Genomic DNA, 24,397 nt, shown 5'->3' on the forward strand with positions numbered 1-24,397 from the left:
GCAAGAATAATCACCAGATTATGAGAGTCCAGCAAAAATTACTAATTTTCGCCCAACGTGGGGCTCGAACCCACGACCCTGTGATTAAGAGTGTCATGCTCTACCAACTGAGCTAGCCGGGCTCCCACTTCAAGATGGTATGCAGACTAATCATTTTTTATGAAGGAAATCCATTCCTGGACAATTTTTGCGAGTTATTGCATGTCTTATGCAAGATGAAGCTCCATATTATGAGAGTCAATGCAATATTCAGGCAAAAATTACTCGTTTTCGCCCAATGTGGGGCTCGAACCCACGACCCTGAGATTTAGAGTCTCATGCTCTACCGACTGAGCTAGCTGGGCTCCCTCCTTAAGACAGTATGCAGACCAATCCCTTTTTGTGAAGAAAATCAAATCCTGGATATTCCTCTACTCTTGTTTTGCAAGGAAAGCCAGATTTATACATCCTTCAGAGGATAGAGTGTCAAACAAAACAAGAGAAAATGAAAATGGAAGTTGTGAGAACTTCATTTTGAGATTGCATAAGAATCCAAATTCCTCTCACGTGCTAAAGAATACATGAACCCTTTTGATTAAACCACTTCAGTTGTTATAATGAGACCATATTTGAAAGCCATCTGTGATTTTTCTGATCTTACTCTGCATTGACCTTGGCAATGACAAGTTAAAAATAAAATGTATGCAAATTTTATAATGGAGAATGCGGGCATCGATCCCGCTACCTCTCGCATGCTAAGCGAGGGATCTACCATTTGAGCTAATTCCCCTGTGTGTTTAATCAGCATAACATGAAAAAAGTAACCTCACTGCCTTCCACACTTTATTTGAAGTCCAATTGCCCATAACAGTGTTCAGTTCACTCCTAACTTATGCCTTACCTCCACTTATGGGATGTTTTACAGTTCAGGTTGGCCTGTTTACTCCTTGAATATGAGTGATATTGCGGTGTTTTCATCTAGACTCATACCCTACCTAATCTTGAAGTTAAATTTCCCACCAATGAGAAACCAAGGGAGATACCATTTTTGATACTTATTGCATGTCTAATGCAAGAAAAATCACCAGATTATGAGAGTAAATGCAATAATCCAGCAAAAATTACTCATTTTCGCCTAACGTGGGGCTCGAACCCACGGCCCTGAGATTAAGAGTCTCATGCTCTACCAACTGAGCTAGCCAGGCTCCCTCTTCAAGATGGTATGCAGACTAATCATTTTTTATGAAGGAAATCCATTCCTGGACAATTTTTGGGAGTTATTGCATGTCTAATGCAAGATTAATCTCCATAATATGAGAGTCAATGCAATATTCAGGCAAAACTTACTCTTTTTTGCGCAACGTGGGGCTCGAACCCACAACGCTGAGATTAAGAGTCTCATGCAGTACCGACTGAGCTAGCTGGGCTCCCTCCTTAAGACCGTATGCAGACCAATCACTTTTTGTGAAGAAAATCAAATCCTGGATATTCCTCTACTCTTGTTTTGCAAGGAAAGCCAGATTTATACATGCTTCAGAGGACAGAGTGTCAAAAAAAATAAGAGAAAATGAAAACGGAAGTTGTGAGAACTTCATTTTGAGATTGCATAAGAATTCAAATTCCTCTCACATGCTAAAGAATACCTGAACCCTTTTGATTAAACCACTTTAGTTGTTATAATGAGACCATATTTGAAAGCCATCTGTGATTTTTCTGTTCTTACTCTGCAATGACCTTGGCAATGACAAGTTAAAAATAAAATGTATGCAAATTTTATAATGGAGAATGCGGGCATCAACCCCACTACCTCTCGCTTGCTAAGCGAGCGCTCTACCATTTGAGCTAATTACCCTGTGTGTTTAATATGCATAACATTAAAAAAGTAACCTCACTGCCTTCCACACTTTATTTGAAGTCCAATTGCCCATAACAGTGTTCAGTTCACTCCTAACTTATGCCTTACCTCCACTTATGGGATGTTTTACAGTTCAGGTTGGCCTGTTTACTACTCGAATATGAGTGATATTGCGGTGTGTTCATCTAGACTCATACCCTACCTAATCTTGAAGTTAAATTTCCCACCAATGAGAAACCAAGGGAGATACCATTTTTGATACTTATTGCATGTCTAATGCAAGAAATATCACCAGATTATGAGAGTAAATGCAATAATCCAGCAAAAATTACTCATTTTCGCCCAACGTGGGGCTCGAACCCACGACCCTGTGATTAAGAATGTCATGCTCTACCAACTGAGCTAGCCGGGCTCCCACTTCAAGATGGTATGCAGACTAATCATTTTTTATGAAGGAAATCCATTCCTGGACAATTTTTGCGAGTTATTGCATGTCTAATGCAAGATGAATCTCCCTATTATGAGAGTCAATGCAATATTTAGGCAAAAATTACTCGTATTTGCCCAACGTGGGGCTCGAACCCACGTCCCTGAGATTAAGAGTCTTATGCTCTACCGACTGAGCTAGCCGGGCTCCCTCTTTAAGACAGTATGCAGACCAATCCCTTTTTGTGAAGAAAATCAAATCCTGGATATTCCTCTACTCTTGTTTTGCAAGGAAAGACAGATTTATACATCCTTCAGAGGACAGAGTGTCAAATAAAACAAGAGAAAATGAAAATGGAAGTTGTGAGAACTTCATTTTGAGATTGCATAAGAATTCAAATTCCTCTCACGTGCTAAAGAATACCTGAACCCTATTGATTAAACCACTTTAGTTGTTATAATGAGACCATATTTAAAAGCCATCTGTGATTTTTCTGTTCTTACTCTGCAATGACCTTGGCAATGACAAGTTAAAAATAAAATGTATGCAAATTTTATAATGGAGAATGCGGGCATCGATCCCGCAACCTCTTGCATGCTAAGCAAGCACTCTACCATTTGAGCTAATTCCCCTGTGTGCTTAATCTGCATAACATGAAAAAAGTAACCTCGCTGCCTTCCACCCTTTATTTGAAGTCCAATTGTCCATAACAGTGTTTAGTTCACTCCTAACTTATGCATTACCTCCTCTTATGGGATGTTTTACAGTTCAGGTTGGCCTGTTTACTCCTTGAATAAAGTGATATTGCGGTGTGTTCATCTAGACTCATACCCTACCTAATCTTGAAGTTAAATTTCCCACCAATGAGAAACCAAGGGAGATACCATTTTTGATACTTCTTGCATGTCTAATGCAAGAATAATCACCAGATTATGAGATTCAATGCAATAATCCAGCAAAAATTACTCATTTTCACCCAACGTGGGGCTCGAACCCACGACCCTGAGATTAAGAGTCTCATGCTCTACCAACTGAGCTAGCAAGGCTCCCTCTTCAAGATGGTATGCAGCCTAATCATTTTTTTATGAAGGAAATCCATTCCTGGACAATTTTTGGAAGTTATTGCATGTCTAATGCAAGATTAATCTCCATATTATGAGAGTCAATGCAATATTCAGGCAAAAATTACTCTTTTTCGCCAAACGTGGGGCTCGAACCCACGACCCTGAGATTAAGAGTCTCATGCTCTACCGACTGAGCTAGCCGGGCTCCCTCTTTAAGACAGTATGCAGACCAATCCTTTTTGTGAAGAAAATCAAATCCTGGATATTCCTCTACTCTTGTTTTGCAAGGAAAGCCAGATTTATACATCCTTCAGAGGACAGAGTGTCAAATAAAACAATAGAAAATGAAAATGGAAGTTGTGGGAACTTCATTTTGAGATTGCATAAGAATTCAAATTCCTCTCACGTGCTAAAAAATACCTGAACCCTTTTGATTAAACCACTTTAGTTGTTATAATGAGACCATATTTAAAAGCCATCTGTGATTTTTCTGTTCTTACTCTGCAATGACCTTGGCAATGACAAGTTAAAAATAAAATGTATGCAAATTTTATAATGGAGAATGCGGGCATCGATCCAGCTACCTCTCGCATGCTAAGCGATGGTTCTACCATTTGAGCTAATTCCCCTGTGTGTTTAACTTGCATAACATGAAAAAAGTAACCTCACTGCCTTCCACACTTTATTTGAAGTCCAATTGCCCATAACAGTGTTCAGTTCACTCCTAACATATGTCTTACCTCCTCTTATGGGATGTTTTACAGTTCAGGTTGGCCTGTTTACTCCTTGAATATGAGTGATATTGCGGTGTGTTCATCTAGACTCATACCCTACCTAATCTTGAAATTAAATTTCCCACCAATGAGAAACCAAGGGAGATACCATTTTTGATAGTTATTGCATGTCTAATGCAAGAATAATCACCAGATTATGAGAGTCAATGCAATAATCCAGCAAAAATTACTCATTTTCACCCAACGTGGGGCTCGAACCCACGACCCTGTGATTAAGAGTGTCATGCTCTACCGACTGAGCTAGCCGTGCTCCCACTTCAAGATGGTATGCAGACTAACCATTTTTTATGAAGGAAATACATTCCTGGACAATTTTTGCGAGTTATTGCATGTCTAATGCAAGATGAAGCTCCATATTATGAGAGTCAATGCAATATTCAGGCAAAAATTACTCGTTTTCGCCCAACGTGCGGCTCGAACCCACGACCCTGAGATTAAGAGTCTCATGCTCTACCGACTGAGCTAGCCGGGCTCCCTCCTTAAGACAGTATGCAGACCAATCCCTTTTTGTGAAGAAAATCAAATCCTGGATATTCCTCTACTCTTGTTTTGCAAGGAAAGCCAGATTTATACATCCTTCAGAGGACAGAGTGTCAAATGAAACAAGAGAAAATGAAAATGGAAGTTGTGAGAACTTCATTTTGAGATTGCATAAGAATTCAAATTCCTCTCACGTGCTAAAGAATACCTGAACCCTTATGATTAAACCACTTTAGTTGTTATAATGAGACCATATTTGAAAGCCATCTGTGATTTTTCTGTTCTTACTCTGCAATGACCTTGGCAATGACAAGTTAAAAATAAAATGTATGCAAATTTTATAATGGAGAATGCGGGCATCGATCCAGCTACCTTTCGCATGCTAAGCGAGCACTCTATCATTTGAGGAAATTCCCCTGTTTATTTAATCTGCATAACATAAGAAAAGTAACCTCACTGCCTTCCACACTTTATTTGAAGTCCAATTGCCCATAACAGTGTTCAGTTCACTCCTAATTTATGCCTTACCTCCATTTATGGGATGTTTTACAGTTCAGGTTGGCCTGTTTACTACTCGAATATGAGTGATATTGCAGTGTGTTCATCTAGACTCATACCCTACCTAATCTTGAAGTTAAATTTCCCACCAATGAGAAACTAAGGGAGATACCATTTTTGATAGTTATTGCATGTCTAATGCAAGAATAATCACCAGATTATGAGAGTCAATGCAATAATCCAGCAAACATTACTCATTTTCGCCCAACGTGGGGTTCGAACCCACGGCCCTGAGATTAAGAGTTTCATGCTCTACCGACTGAGCTAGCCGGTTTCTCTCTTCAAGATGGTATGCAGACTAATCATTTTTTATGAAGGAAATCCATTCCTGGACAATTTTTGGGAGTAATTGCATGTCTAATGCAAGATTAATCTCCATATTATGAGAGTCAATGCAATATTCAGGCAAAAGTTACACTTTTTCGCCCAACGTGGGGCTCAAACCCACAACCCAGAGATTAAGAGTTTCATGCTCTACCGACTGAGCTAGCCGGGTTCCCTCCTTAAGACAGTATGCAGACCAATCCCTTTTTGTGAAGAAAATCAAATCCTGGATATTCCTCTACTCTTGTTTTGCAAGGAAAGCCAGATTTATACATCCTTCAGAGGACAGAGTGTCAAATAAAATAAGAGAAAATGAAAATGGAAGTTGTGAGAACTTCATTTTGAGATTGCATAAGAATTCAAATTCCTCTCACGTGCTAAAGAATACCTGAACCCTTTTGATTAAACCACTTTAGTTGTTATAATGAGACCATATTTGAAAGCCATCTGTGATTTTTCTGTTCTTACTCTGCAATGACCTTGGCAATGACAAGTTAAAAATAAAATGTATGCAAATTTTATAATGGATAATGAGGGCATAGATCCCGCTACCTCTCGCATGCTAAGCGATCACTCTACCATTTGAGCTAATTCCCCTGTGTGTTTAACTTGCATAACATGAAAAAAGTAACCTCACTGCCTTCCACACTTTATTTGAAGTCCAATTGCCCATAACAGTGTTCAGTTCACTCCTAACGTATGCCTTACCTCCTCTTATGGGATGTTTTACAGTTCAGGTTGGCCTGTTTACTCCTTGAATATGAGTGATATTGCGGTGTGTTCATCTAGACTCATACCCTACCTAATCTTGAAGTTAAATTTCCCACCAATGAGAAACCAAGGGAGATACCATTTTTGATAGTTATTGCATGTCTAATGCAAGAATAATCACCATATTATGAGAGTCAATGCAATAATCCAGCAAAAATTACTCATTTTCACCCAACGTGGGGCTCGAACCCACGACCTTGTGATTAAGAGTGTCATGCTCTACCGACTGAGCTAGCCGGGCTCCCACTTCAAGATAATATGCAGACTAACCATTTTCTATGAAGGAAATCCATTCCTGGACAATTTTTGCGAGTTATTGCATGTCTAATGCAAGATGAAGCTCCATATTATGAGAGTCAATGCAATATTCAGGCAAAAATTAATCGTTTTTGCCCAACGTGGGGCTCGAACCCACGACCCTGAGATTAAGAGTCTCATGCTCTACCGACTGAGCTAGCCGGGCTCCCTTCTTAAGACAGTATGCAGACCAATCACTTTTTGTGAAGAAAACAAATCCTAGATATTCCTCTACTCTTGTTTTGCAAGGAAAGCCAGATTTATACATTCTTCAGAGGACAGAGTGTCAAATAAAATAAGAAAAAATAAGAACGGAAGTTGTGAGAACTTCATTTTGAGATTGCATAAGAATTCAAATTCCTCTCACGTGCTAAAGAATACCTGAACCCTTTTGATTAAACGACTTTAGTTGTTATAATGAGACCATATTTGAAAGCCATCTGTGATTTTTCTGTTCTTACTCTGCAATGACCTTGGCAATGACAAGTTAAAAATAAAATGTATGCAAATTTTATAATGGAGGATGCGGGCATCGATCCAACTACCTCTCGCTTGCTAAGCGAGCGCTCTACCATTTGAGCTAATTCCCCTGTGTGTTTAATCTGCATAACATTAAAAGTGTAACCTCACTGCCTTTCACACTTTATTTGAAGTCCAATTGCCCATAACAGTGTTCAGTTCACTCCTAACGTATGCCTTACCTCCACTCATGGGATGTTTTACAGTTCAGGTTGGCCTGTTTACTACTCGAATATGAGTGATATTGCGGTGTGTTCATCTAGACTCATACCCTACCTAATCTCGAAGTTAAATTTCCCACCAATGAGAAACCAAGGGAGATACCATTTTTGATAGGTATTGCATGTCTAATGCAAGAATAATCACCAGATTATGAGAGTCAATGCAATAATCCAGCAAAAATTACTCATTTCTGCCCAACGTGGGGCTCGAACCCACGGCCCTGAGATTAAGAGTCTCATGCTCTACCGACTGAGCTGGCCGGGCTCCCACTTCAAGATGGTATACAGACTAATCATTTTTTATGAAGGAAATCCATTCCTGGACAATTTTTGGGAGTTATTGCATGTCTAATGCAAGATGAATCTCCATATTATGAGAGTCAATGCAATATTTAGGCAAAAATTACTCGTTTTTGCCCAACGTGGGGCTCGAACCCATGTCCCTGAGATTAAGAGTCTCATGCTCTACCGGCTGAGCTAGCCGGGCTCCCTCTTTAAGACAGTATGCAGACCAATCCATTTTTGTGAAGAAAATCAAATTCTGGATATTCCTCTACTCTTGTTTTGCAAGGAAAGACAGATTTATACATCCTTCAGAGGACAGAGTGTCAAATAAAACAAGAGAAAATGAAAATGGAAGTTGTGAGAACTTCATTTTGAGATTGCATAAGAATTCAAATTCCTCTCACGTGCTAAAGAATACCTGAACCCTATTGATTAAACCACTTTAGTTGTTATAATGAGACCATATTTAAAAGCCATCTGTGATTTTTCTGTTCTTACTCTGCAATGACCTTGGCAATGACAAGTTAAAAATAAAATGTATGCACATTTTATAATGGAGAATGCGGGCATCGATCCCGCAACCTCTTGCATGCTAAGCAAGCACTCTACCATTTGAGCTAATTCCCCTGTGTGTTTAATCTGCATAACATGAAAAAAGTAACCTCGCTGCCTTCCACCCTTTATTTGAAGTCCAATTGTCCATAACAGTGTTTAGTTCACTCCTAACTTATGCATTACCTCCTCTTATGGGATGTTTTACAGTTCAGGTTGGCCTGTTTACTCCTTGAATATGAGTGATATTGCGGTGTGTTCATCTAGACTCATACCCTACCTAATCTTGAAGTTAAATTTCCCACCAATGAGAAACCAAGGGAGATACCATTTTTGATACTTATTGCATGTCTAATGCAAGAATAATCACCAGATTATGAGAGTCAATGCAATAATCCAGCAAAAATTACTCATTTTCACCCAACGTGGGGCTCGAACCCACAGCCCTGAATGTAAGAGTCTCATGCTCTACCAACTGAGCTAGCAAGGCTCCCTCTTCAAGATGGTATGCAGACTAATCATTTTTTTATGAAGGAAATCCATTCCTGGACAATTTTTGGAAGTTATTGCATGTCTAATGCAAGATTAATCTCCATATTATGAGAGTCAATGCAATATTCAGGCAAAAATTACTCTTTTTCGCCAAACGTGGGGCTCGAACCCACGACCCTGAGATTAAGAGTCTCATGCTCTACCGACTGAGCTAGCCGGGCTCCCTCTTTAAGACAGTATGCAGACCAATCCCTTTTTGTGAAGAAAATCAAATCCTGGATATTCCTCTACTCTTGTTTTGCAAGGAAAGCCAGGTTTATACATCCTTCAGAGGACAGAGTGTCAAATAAAACAAGGGAAAATGAAAATGGAAGTTGTGGGAACTTCATTTTGAGATTGCATAAGAATTCAAATTCCTCTCACGTGCTAAAAAATACCTGAACCCTTTTGATTAAACCACTTTAGTTGTTATAATGAGACCATATTTGAAAGCCATCTGTGATTTTTCTGTTCTTACTCTGCAATGACCTTGGCAATGACAAGTTAAAAATAAAATGTAGGCAAATTTTATAATGGAGAATGCGGGCATCGATCCTGCTACCTCTCACATGCTAAGCGAGCACTCTATCATTTGAGCAAATTCCCCTGTGTATTTAATCTGCATAACATGAGAAAAGTAACCTCACTGCCTTCCACACTTTTTTGAAGTCCAATTGCCCATATCAGTGTTCAGTTCACTCCTAACATATGTCTTACCTCCTCTTATGGGATGTTTTACAGTTCAGGTTGGCCTGTTTACTCCTTGAATATGAGTGATATTGCGGTGTGTTCATCTAGACTCATACCCTACCTAATCTTGAAGTTAAATTTCCCACCAATGAGAAACCAAGGGAGATACCATTTTTGATAGTTATTGCATGTCTAATGCAAGAATAATCACCAGATTATGAGAGTCAATGCAATAATCTAGCAAAAATTACTCATTTTCACCCAACGTGGGGCTCGAACCCACGACCCTGTGATTAAGAGTGTCATGCTCTACCGACTGAGCTAGCGGTGCTCCCACTTCAAGATGGTATGCAGACTAACCATTTTTTATGAAGGAAATACACTCCTGGACAATTTTTGCGAGTTATTGCATGTCTAATGCAAGATGAAGCTCCATATTATGAGAGTCAATGCAATATTCAGGCAAAAGTTACACTTTTTCGCCCAACGTGGGGCTCAAACCCACAACCCAGAGATTAAGAGTTTCATGCTCTACCGACTGAGCTAGCCGGGTTCCCTCCTTAAGACAGTATGCAGACCAATCCCTTTTTGTGAAGAAAATCAAATCCTGGATATTCCTCTACTCTTGTTTTGCAAGGAAAGCCAGATTTATACATCCTTCAGAGGACAGAGTGTCAAAAAACATAAGAGAAAATGAAAATGGAAGTTGTGAGAACTTCATTTTGAGATTGCATAAGAATTCAAATTCCTCTCACGTGCTAAAGAATACCTGAACCCTTTTGATTAAACCACTTTAGTTGTTATAATGAGACCATATTTGAAAGCCATCTGTGATTTTTCTGTTCTTACTCTGCAATGACCTTGGCAATGACAAGTTAAAAATAAAATGTATGCAAATTTTATAATGGATAATGAGGGTATAGATCCCGCTACCTCTCGCATGCTAAGCGATCACTCTACCATTTGAGCTAATTCCCCTGTGTGTTTAACTTGCATAACATGAAAAAAGTAACCTCACTGCCTTCCACACTTTATTTGAAGTCCAATTGCCCATAACAGTGTTCAGTTCACTCCTAACGTATGCCTTACCTCCTCTTATGGGATGTTTTACAGTTCAGGTTGGCCTGTTTACTCCTTGAATATGAGTGATATTGCGGTGTGTTCATCTAGACTCATACCCTACCTAATCTTGAAGTTAAATTTCCCACCAATGAGAAACCAAGGGAGATACCATTTTTGATAGTTATTGCATGTCTAATGCAAGAATAATCACCATATTATGAGAGTCAATGCAATAATCCAGCAAAAATTACTCATTTTCACCCAACGTGGGGCTCAAACCCACGACCTTGTGATTAAGAGTGTCATGCTCTACCGACTGAGCTAGCCGGGCTCCCACTTCAAGATAATATGCAGACTAACCATTTTCTATGAAGGAAATCCATTCCTGGACAATTTTTGCGAGTTATTGCATGTCTAATGCAAGATGAAGCTCCATATTATGAGAGTCAATGCAATATTCAGGCAAAAATTAATCGTTTTTGCCCAACGTGGGGCTCAAACCCACGACCCTGAGATTAAGAGTCTCATGCTCTACCGACTGAGCTAGCCGGGCTCCCTTCTTAAGACAGTATGCAGACCAATCACTTTTTGTAAAGAAATCAAATCCTAGATATTCCTCTACTCTTGTTTTGCAAGGAAAGCCAGATTTATACATTCTTCAGAGGACAGAGTGTCAAATAAAATAAGAAAAAATAAGAACGGAAGTTGTGAGAACTTCATTTTGAGATTGCATAAGAATTCAAATTCCTCTCACGTGCTAAAGAATACCTGAACCCTTTTGATTAAACGACTTTAGTTGTTATAATGAGACCATATTTGAAAGCCATCTGTGATTTTTCTGTTCTTACTCTGCAATGACCTTGGCAATGACAAGTTAAAAATAAAATGTATGCAAATTTTATAATGGAGAATGCGGGCATCGATCCAACTACCTCTCGCTTGCTAAGCGAGCGCTCTACCATTTAAGCTAATTCCCCTGTGTGTTTAATCTGCATAACATTAAAAGTGTAACCTCACTGCCTTTCACACTTTATTTGAAGTCCAATTGCCCATAACAGTGTTCAGTTCACTCCTAACGTATGCCTTACCTCCACTCATGGGATGTTTTACAGTTCAGGTTGGCCTGTTTACTACTCGAATATGAGTGATATTGCGGTGTGTTCATCTAGACTCATACCCTACCTAATCTTGAAGTTAAATTTCCCACCAATGAGAAACCAAGGGAGATACCATTTTTGATACTTATTGCATGTCTAATGCAAGAATAATCACCAGATTATGAGAGTCAATGCAATAATCCTGCAAAAATTACTCATTTTCACCCAACGTGGGGCTCAAACCCACGACCCTGAGATTAAGAGTCTCATGGTCTACCGACTGAGCTAGCCGGGCTCACACTTCAAGATGGTATACAGACTAATCATTTTTTATGAAGGAAATCCATTCCTGGACAATTTTTGCGAGTTATTGCATGTCTAATGCAATATTAATCTCCATATTATGAGAGTCAATGCAATATTCAGGCAAAAATTACTCGTTTTCTCCCAACGTGGGGCTCGAACCCACGACCCTGAGATTAAAAATCTCATGCTCTACCGACCGAGCTAGCCGGGCTCCCTCCTCAATACAGTATGCAGACCAATCACTTTTTGTGAAGAAAATCAAATCCTGGATATTCCTCTACTCTTGTTTTGCAAGGAAAGACAGATTTATACATCCTTCAGAGGACAGAGTGTCAAATAAAATAAAAGAAAATGAAAATTGCAGTTGTGAGAACTTCATTTTGAGATTGCATAAGAATTCAAATTCCTCTCACGTGCTAAAGAATACCTGAACCCTTTTGATTAAACCACTTTAGTTGTTATAATGAGACCATATTTGAAAGCCATCTGTGATTTTTCTGTTCTTACTCTGCAATGACATTGGCAATGACAAGTTAAAAATAAAATGTATGCAAATTTTATAATGGAGAATGCGGGCATCGATCCCGCTACCTCTCGCACGCTAAGCGAGCACTCTACCATTTGAGCTAATTCCCCTGTGTGTATAATCTGCATAACATGAAAAAAGTAACCTCACTGCCTTCCACACTTTATTTGAAGTCTAATTGCCCATAACAGTGTTCAGTTCACTTCTAACTAATGCCTTACCTCCACTTATGGGATGTTTTATAGTTCAGGTTGGCCTGTTTACTACTCGAATATGAGTGATATTGCGGTGTGTTCATCTAGACTCATACCCTACCTAATCTCGAAGTTAAATTTCCCACCAATGAGAAACCAAGGGAGATACCATTTTTGATAGTTATTGCATGTCTAATGCAAGAATAATCACCAGATTATGAGAGTCAATGCAATAATCCAGCAAAAATTACTCATTTCTGCCCAACGTGGAGCTCGAACCCACGGCCCTGAGATTAAGAGTCTCATGCTCTACCGACTGAGCTGGCCGGGCTCCCACTTCAAGATGGTATACAGACTAATCATTTTTTATGAAGGAAATCCATTCCTGGACAATTTTTGGGAGTTATTGCATGTCTAATGCAAGATGAAGCTCCATATTATGAGAGTCAATGCAATATTCAGGCAAAAATTACTCGTTTTCGCCCAACGTGCGGCTCGAACCCACGACCCTGAGATTAAGAGTCTCATGCTCTACCGACTGAGCTAGCCGGGCTCCCTCCTTAAGACAGTATGCAGACCAATCCCTTTTTGTGAAGAAAATCAAATCCTGGATATTCCTCTACTCTTGTTTTGCAAGGAAAGCCAGATTTATACATCCTTCAAAGGACAGAGTGTCAAATAAAATAAGAGAAAATGAAAACGGAAGTTGTGAGAACTTCATTTTGAGATTGCATAAGAATTCAAATTCCTCTCACGTGCTAAAGAATACCTGAACCCTTTTGATTAAACCACTTTAGTTGTTATAATGAGACCATATTTGAAAGCCATCTGTGATTTTTCTGTTCTTACTCTGCAATGACCTTGGCAATGACAAGTTAAAAATAAAATGTATGCAAATTTTATAATGGAGAATGCGGGCATCGATCCAGCTACCTCTCGCATGCTAAGCGAGCACTCTATCATTTGAGCTAATTCCCCTGTGTGTTTAACTTGCATAACATGAAAAAAGTAACCTCACTGCCTTCCACACTTTATTTAAAGTCCAATTGCCCATAACAGTGTTCAGTTCACTCCTAACGTATGCCTTACCTCCACTCATGGGATGTTTTACAGTTCAGGTTGGCCTGTTTACTACTCGAATATGAGTGATATTGCGGTGTGTTCATCTAGACTCATACCCTACCTAATCTTGAAGTTAAATTTCCCACCAATGAGAAACCAAGGGAGATACCATTTTTGATACTTATTGCATGTCTAATGCAAGAATAATCACCAGATTATGAGAGTCAATGCAATAATCCTGCAAAAATTACTCATTTTCACCCAACGTGGGGCCCAAACCCACGACCCTGAGATTAAGAGTCTCATGCTCTACCGACTGAGCTAGCCGGGCTCACACTTCAAGATGGTATACAGACTAATCATTTTTTATGAAGGAAATCCATTCCTGGACAATTTTTGCGAGTTATTGCATGTCTAATGCAATATTAATCTCCATATTATGAGAGTCAATGCAATATTCAGGCAAAAATTACTCGTTTTCGCCCAACGTGCGGCTCGAACCCACGACCCTGAGATTAAGAGTCTCATGCTCTACCGACTGAGCTAGCCGGGCTCCCTCCTTAAGACAGTATGCAGACCAATCCCTTTTTGTGAATAAAATCAAATCCTGGATATTCCTCTACTCTTGTTTTGCAAGGAAAGACAGATTTATACATCCTTCAGAGGACAGAGTGTCAAATAAAACAAGGGAAAATGAAAATGGAAGTTGTGGGAACTTCATTTTGAGATTGCATAAGAATTCAAATTCCTCTCACATGCTAAAAAATACCTGAACCCTTTTGATTAAACCACTTTAGTTGTTATAATGAGACCATATTTGAAAGCCATCTGTGATTTTTCTGTTCTTACTCTGCAATGACCTTGGCAATGACAAGTTAAAAATAAAATGTAGGCAAATTTTATAATGGAGAATGCGGGCATCGATCCTGCTACCTCTCACATGCTAAGCGAGCACTCTATCATTTGAGCAAATTCCCCTGTGTATTTAATCTGCATAACATGAGAAAAGTAACCTCACTGCCTTCCACACTTTTTTGAAGTCCAATTGCCCATATCAGTGTTCAGTTCACTCCTAACATATGTCTTACCTCCTCTTATGGGATGTTTTACAGTTCAGGTTGGCCTGTTTACTCCTTGAATATGAGTGATATTGCGGTGTGTTCATCTAGACTCATACCCTACCTAATCTTGAAGTTAAATTTCCCACCAATGAGAAACCAAGGGAGATACCATTTTTGATAGTTATTGCATGTCTAATGCAAGAATAATCACCAGATTATGAGAGTCAATGCAATAATCTAGCAAAAATTACTAATTTTCACCCAACGTGGGGCTCGAACCCACGACCCTGTGATCAAGAGTGTCATGCTCTACCGACTGAGCTAGCCGTGCTCCCACTTCAAGATGGTATGCAGACTAACCATTTTTTATGAAGGAAATACATTCCTGGACAATTTTTGCGAGTTATTGCATGTCTAATGCAAGATGAAGCTCCATATTATGAGAGTCAATGCAATATTCAGGCAAAAGTTACACTTTTTCGCCCAACGTGGGGCTCAAACCCACAACCCAGAGATTAAGAGTTTCATGCTCTACCGACTGAGCTAGCCGGGTTCCCTCCTTAAGACAGTATGCAGACCAATCCCTTTTTGTGAAGAAAATCAAATTCTGGATATTCCTCTACTCTTGTTTTGCAAGGAAAGACAGATTTATACATCCTTCAGAGGACAGAGTGTCAAATAAAACAAGAGAAAATGAAAATTGAAGTTGTGAGAACTTCATTTTGAGATTGCATAAGAATTCAAATTCCTCTCACGTGCTAAAAAATACCTGAACCCTTTTGATTAAACCACTTTAGTTGTTATAATGAGACCATATTTGAAAGCCATCTGTGATTTTTCTGTTCTTACTCTGCAATGACCTTGGCAATGACAAGTTAAAAATAAAATGTAGGCAAATTTTATAATGGAGAATGCGGGCATCGATCCTGCTACCTCTCACATGCTAAGCGAGCACTCTATCATTTGAGCAAATTCCCCTGTGTATTTAATCTGCATAACATGAGAAAAGTAACCTCACTGCCTTCCACACTTTTTTGAAGTCCAATTGCCCATATCAGTGTTCAGTTCACTCCTAACATATGTCTTACCTCCTCTTATGGGATGTTTTACAGTTCAGGTTGGCCTGTTTACTCCTTGAATATGAGTGATATTGCGGTGTGTTCATCTAGACTCATACCCTACCTAATCTTGAAGTTAAATTTCCCACCAATGAGAAACCAAGGGAGATAACATTTTTGATAGTTATTGCATGTCTAATGCAAGAATAATCACCAGATTATGAGAGTCAATGCAATAATCCAGCAAAAATTACTCATTTTCACCCAACGTGGGGCTCGAACCCACGACCCTGTGATTAAGAGTGTCATGCTCTACCGACTGAGCTAGCCGTGCTCCCACTTCAAGATGGTATGCAGACTAACCATTTTTTATGAAGGAAATACATTCCTGGACAATTTTTGCGAGTTATTGCATGTCTAATGCAAGATGAAGCTCCATATTATGAGAGTCAATGCAATATTCAGGCAAAAATTACTCGTTTTCGCCCAACGTGCGGCTCGAACCCACGACCCTGAGATTAAGAGTCTCATGCTCTACCGACTGAGCTAGCCGGGCTCCCTCCTTAAGACAGTATGCAGACCAATCCCTTTTTGTGAAGAAAATCAAATCCTGGATATTCCTCTACTCTTGTTTTGCAAGGAAAGCCAGATTTATACATCCTTCAGAGGACAGAGTGTCAAATAAAACAAGAGAAAATGAAAATGGAAGTTGTGAGAACTTCATTTTGAGATTGCATAAGAATTCAAATTCCTCTCACGTGCTAAAGAATACCTGAACCCTTTTGATTAAACCACTTTAGTTGTTATAATGAGACCATATTTGAAAGCCATCTGTGATTTTTCTGTTCTTACTCTGCAATGACCTTGGCAATGACAAGTTAAAAATAAAATGTATGCAAATTTTATAATGGAGAATGCGGGCATCGATCCAGATACCTCTCGCATGCTAAGCGAGCACTCTATCATTTGAGCTAATTCCCCTGTGTGTTTAACTTGCATAACATGAAAAAAGTAACCTCACTGCCTTCCACACTTTATTTGAAGTCCAATTGCCCATAACAGTGTTCAGTTCACTCCTAACGTATGCCTTACCTCCACTCATGGGATGTTTTACAGTTCAGGTTGGCCTGTTTACTACTCGAATATGAGTGATATTGCGGTGTGTTCATCTAGACTCATACCCTACCTAATCTTGAAGTTAAATTTCCCACCAATGAGAAACCAAGGGAGATACCATTTTTGATACTTATTGCATGTCTAATGCAAGAATAATCACCAGATTATGAGAGTCAATGCAATAATCCTGCAAAAATTACTCATTTTCACCCAACGTGGGGCCCAAACCCACGACCCTGAGATTAAGAGTCTCATGCTCTACCGACTGAGCTAGCCGGGCTCACACTTCAAGATGGTATACAGACTAATCATTTTTTATGAAGGAAATCCATTCCTGGACAATTTTTGCGAGTTATTGCATGTCTAATGCAATATTAATCTCCATATTATGAGAGTCAATGCAATATTCAGGCAAAAATTACTCGTTTTCTCCCAACGTGGGGCTCGAACCCACGACCCTGAGATTAAGAATCTCATGCTCTACCGACTGAGCTAGCCGGGCTCCCTCCTCAATACAGTATGCAGACCAATCACTTTTTGTGAAGAAAATCAAATCCTGGATATTCCTCTACTCTTGTTTTGCAAGGAAAGACAGATTTATACATCCTTCAGAGGACAGAGTGTCAAATAAAATAAAAGAAAATGAAAATTGCAGTTGTGAGAACTTCATTTTGAGATTGCATAAGAATTCAAATTCCTCTCACGTGCTAAAGAATACCTGAACCCTTTTGATTAAACCACTTTAGTTGTTATAATGAGACCATATTTGAAAGCCATCTGTGATTTTTCTGTTCTTACTCTGCAATGACATTGGCAATGACAAGTTAAAAATAAAATGTATGCAAATTTTATAATGGAGAATGCGGGCATTGATCCCGGTACCTCTTGCATGCTAAGCGAGCACTCTACCATTTGAGCTAATTCCCCTGTGTGTATAATCTGCATAACATGAAAAAAGTAACCTCACTGCCTTCCACACTTTATTTGAAGTCTAATTGCCCATAACAGTGTTCAGTTCACTTCTAACTAATGCCTTACCTCCACTTATGGGATGTTTTATAGTTCAGGTTGGCCTGTTTACTACTCGAATATGAGTGATATTGCGGTGTGTTCATCTAGACTCATACCCTACCTAATCTCGAAGTTAAATTTCCCACCAATGAGAAACCAAGGGAGATACCATTTTTGATAGTTATTGCATGTCTAATGCAAGAATAATCACCAGATTATGAGAGTCAATGCAATAATCCAGCAAAAATTACTCATTTCTGCCCAACGTGGGGCTCAAACCCACGGCCCTGAGATTAAGAGTCTCATGCTCTACCGACTGAGCTGGCCGGGCTCCCACTTCAAGATGGTATACAGACTAATCATTTTTTATGAAGGAAATCCATTCCTGGACAATTTTTGGGAGTTATTGCATGTCTAATGCAAGATGAATCTCCATATTATGAGAGTCAATGCAATATTTAGGCAAAAATTACTCGTTTTAGCCCAACGTGGGGCTCGAACCCACGTCCCTGAGATTAAGAGTCTCATGCTCTACCGGCTGAGCTAGCCGGGCTCCCTCTTTAAGACAGTATGCAGACCAATCCCTTTTTGTGAAGAAAATCAAATTCTGGATATTCCTCTACTCTTGTTTTGCAAGGAAAGACAGATTTATACATCCTTCAGAGGACAGAGTGTCAAATAAAACAAGAGAAAATGAAAATGGAAGTTGTGAGAACTTCATTTTGAGATTGCATAAGAATTCAAATTCCTCTCACGTGCTAAAGAATACCTGAACCCTATTGATTAAACCACTTTAGTTGTTATAATGAGACCATATTTAAAAGCCATCTGTGATTTTTCTGTTCTTACTCTGCAATGACCTTGGCAATGACAAGTTAAAAATAAAATGTATGCACATTTTATAATGGAGAATGCGGGCATCGATCCCGCAACCTCTTGCATGCTAAGCAAGCACTCTACCATTTGAGCTAATTCCCCTGTGTGTTTAATCTGCATAACATGAAAAAAGTAACCTCGCTGCCTTCCACCCTTTATTTGAAGTCCAATTGTCCATACCAGTGTTTAGTTCACTCCTAACCTATGCATTACCTCCTCTTATGGGATGTTTTACAGTTCAGGTTGGCCTGTTTACTCCTTGAATATGAGTGATATTGCGGTGTGTTCATCTAGACTCATACCCTACCTAATCTTGAAGTTAAATTTCCCACCAATGAGAAACCAAGGGAGATACCATTTTTGATACTTATTGCATGTCTAATGCAAGAATAATCACCAGATTATGAGAGTCAATGCAATAATCCAGCAAAAATTACTCATTTTCACCCAACGTGGGGCTCGAACCCACAGCCCTGAATGTAAGAGTCTCATGCTCTACCAACTGAGCTAGCAAGGCTCCCTCTTCAAGATGGTATGCAGACTAATCATTTTTTTATGAAGGAAATCCATTCCTGGACAATTTTTGGAAGTTATTGCATGTCTAATGCAAGATTAATCTCCATATTATGAGAGTCAATGCAATATTCAGGCAAAAATTACTCTTTTTCGCCAAACGTGGGGCTCGAACCCACGACCCTGAGATTAAGAGTCTCATGCTCTACCGACTGAGCTAGCCGGGCTCCCTCTTTAAGACAGTATGCAGACCAATCCCTTTTTGTGAAGAAAATCAAATCCTGGATATTCCTCTACTCTTGTTTTGCAAGGAAAGCCAGGATTATACATCCTTCAGAGGACAGAGTGTCAAATAAAACAAGGGAAAATGAAAATGGAAGTTGTGGGAGCTTCATTTTGAGATTGCATAAGAATTCAAATTCCTCTCACGTGCTAAAAAATACCTGAACCCTTTTGATTAAACCACTTTAGTTGTTATAATGAGACCATATTTGAAAGCCATCTGTGATTTTTCTGTTCTTACTCTGCAATGACCTTGGCAATGACAAGTTAAAAATAAAATGTAGGCAAATTTTATAATGGAGAATGCTGGCATCGATCCTGCTACCTCTCACATGCTAAGCGAGCACTCTATCATTTGAGCACATTCCCCTGTGTATTTAATCTGCATAACATGAGAAAAGTAACCTCACTGCCTTCCACACTTTTTTGAAGTCCAATTGCCCATATCAGTGTTCAGTTCACTCCTAACATATGTCTTACCTCCTCTTATGGGATGTTTTACAGTTCAGGTTGGCCTGTTTACTCCTTGAATATGAGTGATATTGCGGTGTGTTCATCTAGACTCATACCCTACCTAATCTTGAAGTTAAATTTCCCACCAATGAGAAACCAAGGGAGATACCATTTTTGATAGTTATTGCATGTCTAATGCAAGAATAATCACCAGATTATGAGAGTCAATGCAATAATCCAGCAAAAATTACTCATTTTCACCCAACGTGGGGCTCGAACCCACGACCCTGTGATTAAGAGTGTCATGCTCTACCGACTGAGCTAGCCGTGCTCCCACTTCAAGATGGTATGCAGACTAACCATTTTTTATGAAGGAAATACATTCCTGGACAATTTTTGCGAGTTATTGCATGTCTAATGCAAGATGAAGCTCCATATTATGAGAGTCAATGCAATATTCAGGCAAAAATTACTCGTTTTCGCCCAACGTGCGGCTCGAACCCACGACCCTGAGATTAAGAGTCTCATGCTCTACCGACTGAGCTAGCCGGGCTCCCTCCTTAAGACAGTATGCAGACCAATCCCTTTTTGTGAAGAAAATCAAATCCTGGATATTCCTCTACTCTTGTTTTGCAAGGAAAGCCAGATTTATACATCCTTCAGAGGACAGAGTGTCAAATAAAACAAGAGAAAATGAAAATGGAAGTTGTGAGAACTTCATTTTGAGATTGCATAAGAATTCAAATTCCTCTCACGTGCTAAAGAATACCTGAACCCTTTTGATTAAACCACTTTAGTTGTTATAATGAGACCATATTTGAAAGCCATCTGTGATTTTTCTGTTCTTACTCTGCAATGACCTTGGCAATGACAAGTTAAAAATAAAATGTATGCAAATTTTATAATGGAGAATGCGGGCATCGATCCAGCTACCTCTCGCATGCTAAGCGAGCGCTCTACCATTTGAGCTAATTCCCCTGTGTGTTTAACTTGCATAACATGAAAAAAGTAACCTCACTGCCTTCCACACTTTATTTGAAGTCCAATTGCCCATAACAGTGTTCAGTTCACTCCTAACGTATGCCTTACCTCCACTCATGGGATGTTTTACAGTTCAGGTTGGCCTGTTTACTACTCGAATATGAGTGATATTGCGGTGTGTTCATCTAGACTCATACCCTACCTAATCTTGAAGTTAAATTTCCCACCAATGAGAAACCAAGGGAGATACCATTTTTGATACTTATTGCATGTCTAATGCAAGAATAATCACCAGATTATGAGAGTCAATGCAATAATCCTGCAAAAATTACTCATTTTCACCCAACGTGGGGCCCAAACCCACGACCCTGAGATTAAGAGTCTCATGCTCTACCGACTGAGCTAGCCGGGCTCACACTTCAAGATGGTATACAGACTAATCATTTTTTATGAAGGAAATCCATTCCTGGACAATTTTTGCGAGTTATTGCATGTCTAATGCAATATTAATCTCCATATTATGAGAGTCAATGCAATATTCAGGCAAAAATTACTCGTTTTCTCCCAATGTGGGGCTCGAACCCACGACCCTGAGATTAAGAATCTCATGCTCTACCGACTGAGCTAGCCGGGCTCCCTCCTCAATACAGTATGCAGACCAATCACTTTTTGTGAAGAAAATCAAATCCTGGATATTCCTCTACTCTTGTTTTGCAAGGAAAGACAGATTTATACATCCTTCAGAGGACAGAGTGTCAAATAAAATAAAAGAAAATGAAAATTGCAGTTGTGAGAACTTCATTTTGAGATTGCATAAGAATTCAAATTCCTCTCACGTGCTAAAGAATACCTGAACCCTTTTGATTAAACCACTTTAGTTGTTATAATGAGACCATATTTGAAAGCCATCTGTGATTTTTCTGTTCTTACTCTGCAATGACATTGGCAATGACAAGTTAAAAATAAAATGTATGCAAATTTTATAATGGAGAATGCGGGCATTGATCCCGGTCAATGTTCCCTCTAATTTTTTCCCTCTGTGGGCGGCAGTGTAGGGTCTATGTGCGCTGCAAGGAAGACTATGTGCGCCAGGAACCAGACCGGACGTAGGGGAGCAGCGCCAAATATCACTCTAAACCTTTGCTTAAAAAAGGGAAAAAACTGCATTTCCGCACATACAGCGCCACGTTAAGGGTCTTAAGGCAGGTTTGCAAGTTGGATACATACACCATGACATGAATTGGTTACACAGGCAAGTACACTTCGGGTTTAGAAAAGCACAAGACTCCCAACAACAGTGGTACCATCATAAGATTTTACTGCTGTAGGTATAATGTTACTTGTTGTATTATATATCTCGATGCAGAAACAGAATAAAAGCTATACAAAAGGGGATGATGGACGGAGCATTTGAGCAAATCAAACATGACCCCTAGTCAACTGATCTGGGTTTAATCCATCACCACTCTTTAGTTTACTCCGCTACCCCAGTTCAGACATGGCCATATGCAAATCAGTCTGACCCTGTGCCTCAAGGGAACAGTCCAGCCCGAACTGCCAAGCCATGTCTTTCCTGGACCAGAAACAAGCATCCTGGGACCGGTTTCGGGTTCATAACCCTTATCAACCAGGCTATCTTGAATCCAGTGGCAAAGTGAGCAAGGGACCATCAAAATCCCCATCCCCAACCGAGAGAGGAACGAGAAATTCACACATCTCTGATGAAAAGCACTATTGCACAATCAATGGGGTGAAAAATGCAACACCACAAGACCTCGGAGCTCATGTATTTCTTGTGTCAGGCAAAGAAGGCAACATTTCATAGCCCTGGTCCTCACGAACACATGTACTGTGTACTTGCTGGAGCGAGACTCCTGCACCGCAAATAAAGCACAGTCCGAGTGAGCCATCAAGGAAAAAGCAGGCGTCTCTGATAAGATGCAAGAAAACTAGCACAATGTATTTCAGTTATGCCAAGCAGTAGGTAGAAATTACGGTGCATAACAGGGGTGACCTTCACAGTTAAGTCAGGTAGCAGATCCTGCCCCCCAAAAACAACATACAGTATGTGACAGGTTAGACACAAGTGCAGTGATTCAGAGGTATGTAAGACAGCATTAAACTGTAACACTGGGAGCAGAGTCACAGTTGTATGAGGCATCTTTTACAGTGGCATTTGGTTGCATGAACGGTATGTGATAGGTCAACCACATGTACAGTGCATCGCAGTGACTTTAGACTGGAGGACCTTGAACAGTAAGCGTGTGGCACTGTTTTATCAGTCATAAGGTACAGTGGCTGTCCATTGTATGAGTCAGCTTGCACAGTGTACGGCACAGCTATGTAGATCTACATGCACAGTATCTGTTGTCATTATGTCAGACCACATACACGGTATGAGCTTACAATATACAAGTCAGAAGCAGTATGCATTAAAGGTATGCCTGGATTTTTACCAAAAACACCACGCATCTCATTTGTGTCCGGATCTAGAATTATAGCATGAGCAAAATAAGTAACCAAATATTCACAGTGATAGATGAGCTGAATATGTTACATCCACGTATACGAAAAATAATACGTTGTACTATACCAATGTTTTTCTAACAGTTGGTGAGAACACAGTTGCTAGTCTGAAATATGCCCGACTACAGATTGTTCTGAGCAATAGTTACGTCAAGGCTACTGAAGAAAAGACCCTAACACATAATGTAATACATTATTACACTGGCAACTCAAAATGGTGTATTTGATAAAACCTCTCAAGATAACTATCATCCTCAAACCTTTATCCTCAGGTTCTACCACCTTCTAAACCCAATGCATTTTCTCGTTTCACTCATGTCTCTCTCCCCGCAACCCTAACTTTCTCCAGTCTCTACAATCTTTGTCCCCAGCCCCTGATCTCTAGTGTCACTTGCCCGAGCTCTAACTCTCGCTTGGCATAACCCCACGTTCAGCTTTGTCACCATTCTCCGCTTCTTTCATGCTGCCCGGCATCCCTCTTTCCTTTCATGCCTAGTAACTCTTCTGCCTTGCACACTAATCGCCTCTTCCCCGCCCATGCACTCCGCATATATTTCTCTTTAGCTCTTACCATTACCATTACTTCTCCCAGAGTCTCTTCTATTCCTGGTCATGCTCTCTTTCCTCTGCTCACTCCTACCTAAATGCTGCCTCTTACCTTTCTTTGCCACTGCAATTCCACACCTTCTTCATCTCTCCACTCACCCAATCAGCCAGCCATTCATTTTCACTTTTTAATGCTGTGGGGGTAGAGCACTTTTCCTTGCTTTCACCCTTACAACCCTCGGCACTTTTTCACGCTTTCACCCTCGGCTTCGATACACCCGTTCCGGTTCTGTGTCCCCTGCTTGCTTTGTCTGACTTTCACAAATGAAAGGCAGCAAGTCTACAAGCACGACGTGGTTGTAGACATGCTGCCTTTCATT

The 24,397-nt window shown here is 39.8% G+C and overlaps 4 non-coding genes across 4 annotated transcripts; all 4 read right to left on the reverse strand.

Annotated features, from left to right (window-relative positions):
- Positions 1-2,820: 2,820 nt before the first annotated feature.
- Positions 2,821-2,893, reverse strand: TRNAA-AGC (transfer RNA alanine (anticodon AGC)). Its single transcript has one exon. It is a non-coding gene; the product is annotated as a tRNA-Ala (tRNA).
- A 3,749-nt stretch (positions 2,894-6,642) lies between these two features.
- Positions 6,643-6,715, reverse strand: TRNAK-CUU (transfer RNA lysine (anticodon CUU)). The gene has a single exon. It is a non-coding gene; the product is annotated as a tRNA-Lys (tRNA).
- A 1,413-nt stretch (positions 6,716-8,128) lies between these two features.
- TRNAA-AGC (transfer RNA alanine (anticodon AGC)) lies at positions 8,129-8,201 on the reverse strand. The gene has a single exon. It is a non-coding gene; the product is annotated as a tRNA-Ala (tRNA).
- Positions 8,202-18,745: 10,544 nt separating this feature from the next.
- Positions 18,746-18,818, reverse strand: TRNAA-AGC (transfer RNA alanine (anticodon AGC)). Its single transcript has one exon. It is a non-coding gene; the product is annotated as a tRNA-Ala (tRNA).
- Positions 18,819-24,397: the final 5,579 nt, after the last annotated feature.

The sequence above is a fragment of the Lissotriton vulgaris genome, chromosome 1_1, assembly GCF_964263255.1.
Source record: "Lissotriton vulgaris chromosome 1_1, aLisVul1.2, whole genome shotgun sequence".
NCBI classification, from domain to species: domain Eukaryota; kingdom Metazoa; phylum Chordata; class Amphibia; order Caudata; family Salamandridae; genus Lissotriton; species Lissotriton vulgaris.